Raw genomic sequence first — 7014 nt, 5'->3', positions numbered from 1 at the left:
CCCGTCCATTTGCACAGAGACAGCCATCTCCCATTTGCCGATTTAGTGTTTACCAGTGGTTTTCTATTTCTGCAAGAGACAAAAACAAAAAAAGTTTAACAAGCTTCTAGGTCATGCGAAGTATTTCATTCAATCCTTCTCATCCCGTAATAAGGGTCTGTACATGGTACATCTTTACTAGGGGCATTACTAGGAATGAATACTTCTTGTATGGCAACTGAAAGAAATACCCTGGGGTTACCTTGTCTCTGTACGCTTTCCTACTGGCAAATACTAATGTGCGGACAGGTTTTTCTCCATTTCTGACGTTACTTTCTTGATTTCTTTTTTTATTAATTTGTTTTACTATATATGTACACGAATGATACCATACTTACCTGTTCCACTGGTCTCAGCCACTTCCTCCACAGGCTACTGCTCTTCTTTTACCAGTTGGATACTCCTCTGGGTGCATGAGAAATGGCTGAAAACGATCAGGTCACCTTCTTCTCCTAAATAAAACTTCAACATTCATTAGTACATATATAGGTTACAGTCATATTTTTCATATTTTTATTATTTTCTATAGTTTGTATGCTGGCCGTAACTGCTTCCACATCTACATAAGGCGGTGTACTTGCATTCTCTTTTTTTTTCTTCCTACTTGGTTATTGTTGCTACAAGTTCAAACAGTTTTTATATTTCAATTCTTGTCTTATATAACTTTGGTTAGACATACCACCTGCAATACCTTAGGATCAAACTCACCAACCCCTCTTGCTGTCACAGGTTTAAACAATTTGTATGTCTGACACTTTGTTTTTGGGATTTTATCAGACATATTCTTATCCTTAAGTTCTGCAATACCTCTGGTTCAAAGCTGCTCACGTTAGGGAATGGTACCCTATCTTTGTCAGTCATACATACCCATTCATTGCAAAAAGCCTCTGTGTGTGAACCATACTTTTCACACATAATAAACCTCGCAGACCCCCTGGGCCGCGGCACCTCAACCTGAACCCTAGTTTCTAAACGACCACTGCTTGTGCAATTGGATCCCATCGCAGACTTTTTGCCAATAAACGCAATCCCCAATGCACACCGCAGATAGACGGTGATAGACACCTAGCGCTTTCACTCGCTCCATCTCTGCTGAGTACCACGACTCACTCCAATAGTGAACACCGCGTACCCAGTGAGGCCCTATCAAGTTTCTATTTACTGGAAGTGTTTAGGAGTGACTTACCTATTCCAGTAAATATACACCGCTGGCGATTTTCCTGAGAGAGACCAGCGAAAACTCCCTATAACCTTATACACAAATCACACTTGCATATGCTCTATACAGCGCTAATGGTACCGCGATTTTACGCAAAAGCTCGTAAAGGGGTATCCAGTTGCGCTATATATATCGCACCCACAAATGCGCGGTCCAATCGCACAGCATATAGGTACTTGTTACTTATCTGCCGTACAACCACGGGTCGTTGTACAAACTGGGACCCTCAGTCCGGAGCGTAATACCAAGAAAACCTTTTTACTTCAATACTTCACAATACAATGCACTATCACGCTCCTCTACAAATCACCTCACGATTTGCGTATTTCAATCTATATTAACGTGAGTCAGCCACTTCACGCCACCAAGCCTCCTCTTACTTGATGTACCACGGGACCCGACTTCCGGGGTTCAGTTCCATTAACTCCTACGTTCGCTCGCTCAAGTACACTTTGTCTTTTCTGTACAGAAAATTTGGATTCATTCAGATAGGCAGCTTTACCCCAGAGGCAATACAGTTTTTAAACTAAATTTAGAGTAACCTGCTTTTGAAATCTGATAGTTGTGTGCTATTGTATTAAATGTCTACTATCCCACCTTCGAACTAAACGACACTATTGTATAATTTGTACTCAGCGCCCGCATTCTTACGCACCTTGCGCAAACACGCGACCGTGCGTGTCTCTTGCGCTGCGTGTGCAGTTCCGTACTTTGTCTGAGACACGTGTACAAAACCGTACATCCGCAGTAAATCACACAGCTCTATAAATGTGAGCAATAAAAACTACTATTGCCCACTAAACACAACACACACTTGTTCCGTATAAACCTTTACAACTAGGCCAGACTGTGTTTGTGCTTTACGCTTACTTCCTTAAAATACTGTTATTTCAGATTTACCTATAAATTTACCTATATAGCAACAAATGTATCCTATTTCACACAGATCTATAATGACTCTAGCAATAATCAATAATTTAAATGATATGATTCAGATTGGATAGCTATCTTGCAGAACATACACTGATATAAATATACACATAATTATAATAATATTATATATAATATATATTTATATAATATATATCACTTGACTCTCATAGAACCCCCACACAGTACACACCTACTGAATGAATGCATTTCCTTTAAAGTCTCTAATTTGCATATCAACAGAGGTTCATATGCCTGTTCTAGAGGGTAGTGGGACAGGTTAATTAACATTTCAATGTCTATCCTAAACTAGCAAGCAGAGTTACTGAATCCTAGAGGTAAAAGAAAAAAACAACTTTTTTTTTATATCTGTGTGTAATTCTTACACTAAGTATTCATCTCACTATTAACTATCACTAGGCCCAGCTGAAACTATTTGTAACTGACTATGGCATGGGTTAAATAAATGCATTGGTAACTCATAAATGGTGATTGATGTGACAAAGGAGAGCTGATTATTCTGGGCAGTGAAAATCAGCCATTTAGAAAAATGACCTTCCCAAAATGGCCGCTGCTCCTCCCCCTTCCACATCCATGAGGGTTACACAAAATGGTGGACAGGCCATGTGGTTAGTCCAGAATGGAGGACAGACCATGCGGCTTCCTTTGTCACAAAGAAATCACACATCATACAAGCACCTGAAGTTATTTTAGGCCTGAGTTAAAAAAAACACTATATCAAGGCTATGCAGCAACTTTTAAGTATACTTTTAAACCTACTTAAACAGATAAACAATCCAATCTGAATCAAACACAATATGACTCATTTGAACCTTGTTTTGCAACAATAAAAATACATTTTAGCATCTTAAATATTATGAGAAACGCATTGTCCCTTGAATTTCATATCATTGGCTTACTGATAAAAAAAACATTCACGTTAATGTATTTTTGTGTTATCAGCTTCTCAATGCGTTCATTGGAGTCGGTCAATTATAGCCACATTTGTAATGTACAGTGCATCATTAAGACCCTGATATCCCGTAAGAGTCCCCATCTAAGAATGCCAAATTGATTTCTCACAAATATTTAAAATGCCCGCTCTAATATATATTGTAAATGCCTGCAACTCTTATTACCATATCCCATGAATGTGCGCTGTACATCGCACAACACTGCATCCCATAAGAGAAAACAATACACCCACACGTTATCTGAGTTCCAAAGCTCATTGATGTATATATTTGTTGTTAAAAGGATATGGATTCAATATATATTACAAAGTACAGTATACCTATAGTTACATGAATACAACTCACACAGTAAACAGTTAGAACATACAATTACATACAGTTATATGCAGTTTCAGTTACATGCCAGCGATACAATACCATATCTTTCTCATATAAGTTTGTCCCTCCATATGACTCTCTCTCTCTCTCTCTCTTTCCTCTGTAAAATCATGCAAGACCTCCATCTCCCTCTGAGACCAAAAAAACAGGAACTAACTCTGAGACCAAAAAACAGGAACTACCTTCCTGTGTGACCAGCAAAATGTGTTAACTAGTTTCTGGGCGGGTGGTCTCTCTCTCATCCATGATTGAGTCACTTTTCTCTTTGTATATGCTCAGGTTCAGCCTTGAAGACTGCCAAAGGGGCTGGCCTGAGTTTCCTGTTCATTACCTGTTTGGAGCTTCTATTGTTCTAATAGAGTGATTTTAGCTTTTATACATGTAATCATAATTCCGTGTTGCAATGTACTACAACTTAATAACAAGTATCAAATTAATCTACACATTAAGCTGGTTGCTTCAATAGTAAACATGACAGGTGTATCTGGTTCCGTTCAAATAATACACATTCATGACATTAATGAATTAGGTAATTTTAAATCATCATGATGTCTGGCGCTTGATATTATTCTAATTATGTACTGTATGAAATAAGTGTCGAATCCATCTCTGTGGCATGTCCGTGTAAATGCGTGTGTTACCATATATTGCTGTGCTCGCTGCGCGTATTTGCAAGTATAGCGACTTAAATGTGTGTAGTTTGTATGTTCTCTTTATGTAATATTTTTTTGACTTTGACAATATATATATATATATATATATATACACAGGTTGAGTATCCCTTATCCAAAATGCTTGGGACCAGAATATTTTGGATATCGGATTTTTCCGTATTTTGGAATAATTGCATGCCATAATGAGATATCATGGTGATGGAACCCAAGTCTAAGCACAGAATGCATTTATGTTTCATATACACCTTATACATACAACCTAAAGGTCATTTAATACAATATTTTTAATAACTTTGTGTATTAAACAAAGTTTGTGTACATTGAGCCATCAGAAAACAAAGGTTTCACTATCTCACTTTCACTCAAATATTCCGTATTTCAGAATATTTGGATATGGGATACTCAACCTGTATATATATATATATATATATATATATATATATATATATATATTAGAGATGAGCGGGTTTGGTTCGTCAAGATCTGAACCCCCCCCAAACTTCAGGTGTTTTACATGGGTCAGAGGCAGCCTCGGATCTTCCCGCTTTGCTCGGTTAACCCAATGAGGCCGAACGTCATCATCCCGCTGTCGGATTCTCGCGAGATTCGTATTCCATATAAAGAACCGCGCGTCGCCGCCATTTACACTTGTGCATTGTAGATTGAGCGGAGAGGACGTGGCTACGTTCTCTGCCTAAAAAGCTCAATATCTGTGCTCAGTGTGCTGCATTGTGGTGACCACCAGTATATTATAGTAGTACAGTACAGTAGGCCATTGCTGTATCTTGCAGCTCCGTGTCAGACTCAGTTCTAGTATCCTAATCAGTGCTCAATATCTGCTGCATTGTTGTGTGACCAGTATATAGTAGTATAGTGCAGCATTTTGGTGACCACCAGTATATAGTAGTACAGTACAGTAGTCCATTGCTGTATCTTGCAGCTCTGTGTCACTTCTAGTATCCATATCTGTGCTGCATTGTTGTGAGCAGAATATAGTAGTACAGTGCAGCATTTTAGTGACCACCAGTATATAGTAGTACAGTACAGTAGGCCATTGCTGTATCTTGCAGCTCTGTGTCACTTCTAGTATCCATATCTATGCTGCATTGTTGTGAGCAGTATATAGTAGCACAGTGCAGCATTTTGGTGACCACCAGTATATAGTAATACAGTACAGTAGGCCATTGCTGTATCTTGCAGCTCTGTGTCACTTCTAGTATCCATATCTGTGCTGCATTGTTGTGAGCAGTATATAGTAGTACAGTGCAGCATTGTGGTGATCACCAGTATATAGTAGTACAGTACAGTAGGCCATTGCTATTGATATAATAATATTACTGGCATATAATTCCACACATTAAAAAATGGAGAACAAAAATGTGGAGGGTAAAATAGGGAAAGATCAAGATCCACTTCCACCTAGTGCTGAAGCTGCTGCCACTAGTCATGGCAGAGATGATTCAATGCCATCAACGTTATCTGCCAAGGTCGATGCCCAATGTCATAGTAGAGAGCATGTAAAATCCAAAAAACAAAAGTTCAGTAAAATGACCCAAAAATCTAAATTAAAAGCGTCTGAGGAGAAGCGTAAACTTACCAATAAGCCATTTACAACATGGAGTGGAAAGGAACGGCTGAGGCCCTGGCCTATGTTCATGGCTAGTGGTTCAGCTTCACATGAGGATGGAAGCACTCATCCTCCCGCTAGAAAAATGAAAAGAGTTAAGCTGGCAAAAGCACAGCAAAGAACTGTGCGTTCTTCTAAATCACAAATCCCCAAGGAGAGTCCAATTGTGTCGGTTGCGATGCCTGACCTTCCCAACACTGGACGGGAAGAGGTGGCGCCTTCCACAATTTGCACGCCCCCTGCAAGTGCTGGAAGGAGCACCCGCAGTCCAGTTCCTGATATTCAAATTAAAGATGTCACTGTTGAAGTACACCAGGATGAGGATATGGGTGTTGCTGGCGCTGAGGAGGAAATTGACAAGGAGGAATCTGATGGAGAGGTGGTTTGTTTAAGTCAGGCACCCGGGGAGACACCTGTTGTCCGTGGGATGAATAAGGCCATTGACATGCCTGGTCAAAATACCAAAAAATCCACCTCTTCGGTGTGGAATTATTTCAACAGAAATGCGGACATCTGGTGTCAAGCCGTGTGTTGCCTTTGTCAAGCTGTAATAAGTAGGGGTAAGGACGTTAACCACCTAGGAACATCCTCCCTTATACGTCACCTGGAGCGCATTCATCAGAAGTCATTGACAAGTTCAAAAACTTTGGGTGACAGCGGAAGCAATCCACTGACAACTAAATCCCTTCTTCCTCTTCTACCCAAGCTCCTGCAAACCACACCACCAACTCCCTCAGTGTCAATTTCCTCCTTAGACAGAAAGCCAATAGTCCTGCAGGCCATGTCACTGGCAAGTCTGACGAGTCCTCTCCTGACTGGGATTCCTCCAATGGATCCTTGAGTGTAACGCCTACTGCTCCTGGCTCTGCTGTTGTTGCTGCTGAGAGTCGATCATCATCCCAGAGGGGAAGTCGGAAGACCACTTGTACTACTTCCAGTAAGCAATTGACTGTCCAACAGTCCTTTGCGAGGAAGATGAAATATCACAGCAGTCATCCTGTTGCAAAGCGGATAACTCAGGCCTTTGCAGCTATGTTGGTGTTAGACGTGCGTCCAGGATCCGCCGTTAGTTCACAGGGACTTAGAGGATTTCTTGAGTTAGTGTGTCCCCGGTACCAAATGCCATCTAGGTTCCACTTCTCTAGGCAGGCGATACCGATAATGTACACAGAC

The sequence above is a fragment of the Pseudophryne corroboree genome, chromosome 9 (assembly GCF_028390025.1).
Source record: "Pseudophryne corroboree isolate aPseCor3 chromosome 9, aPseCor3.hap2, whole genome shotgun sequence".
NCBI lineage: Eukaryota > Metazoa > Chordata > Amphibia > Anura > Myobatrachidae > Pseudophryne > Pseudophryne corroboree.
This window is presented reverse-complemented; position numbering follows the sequence as displayed.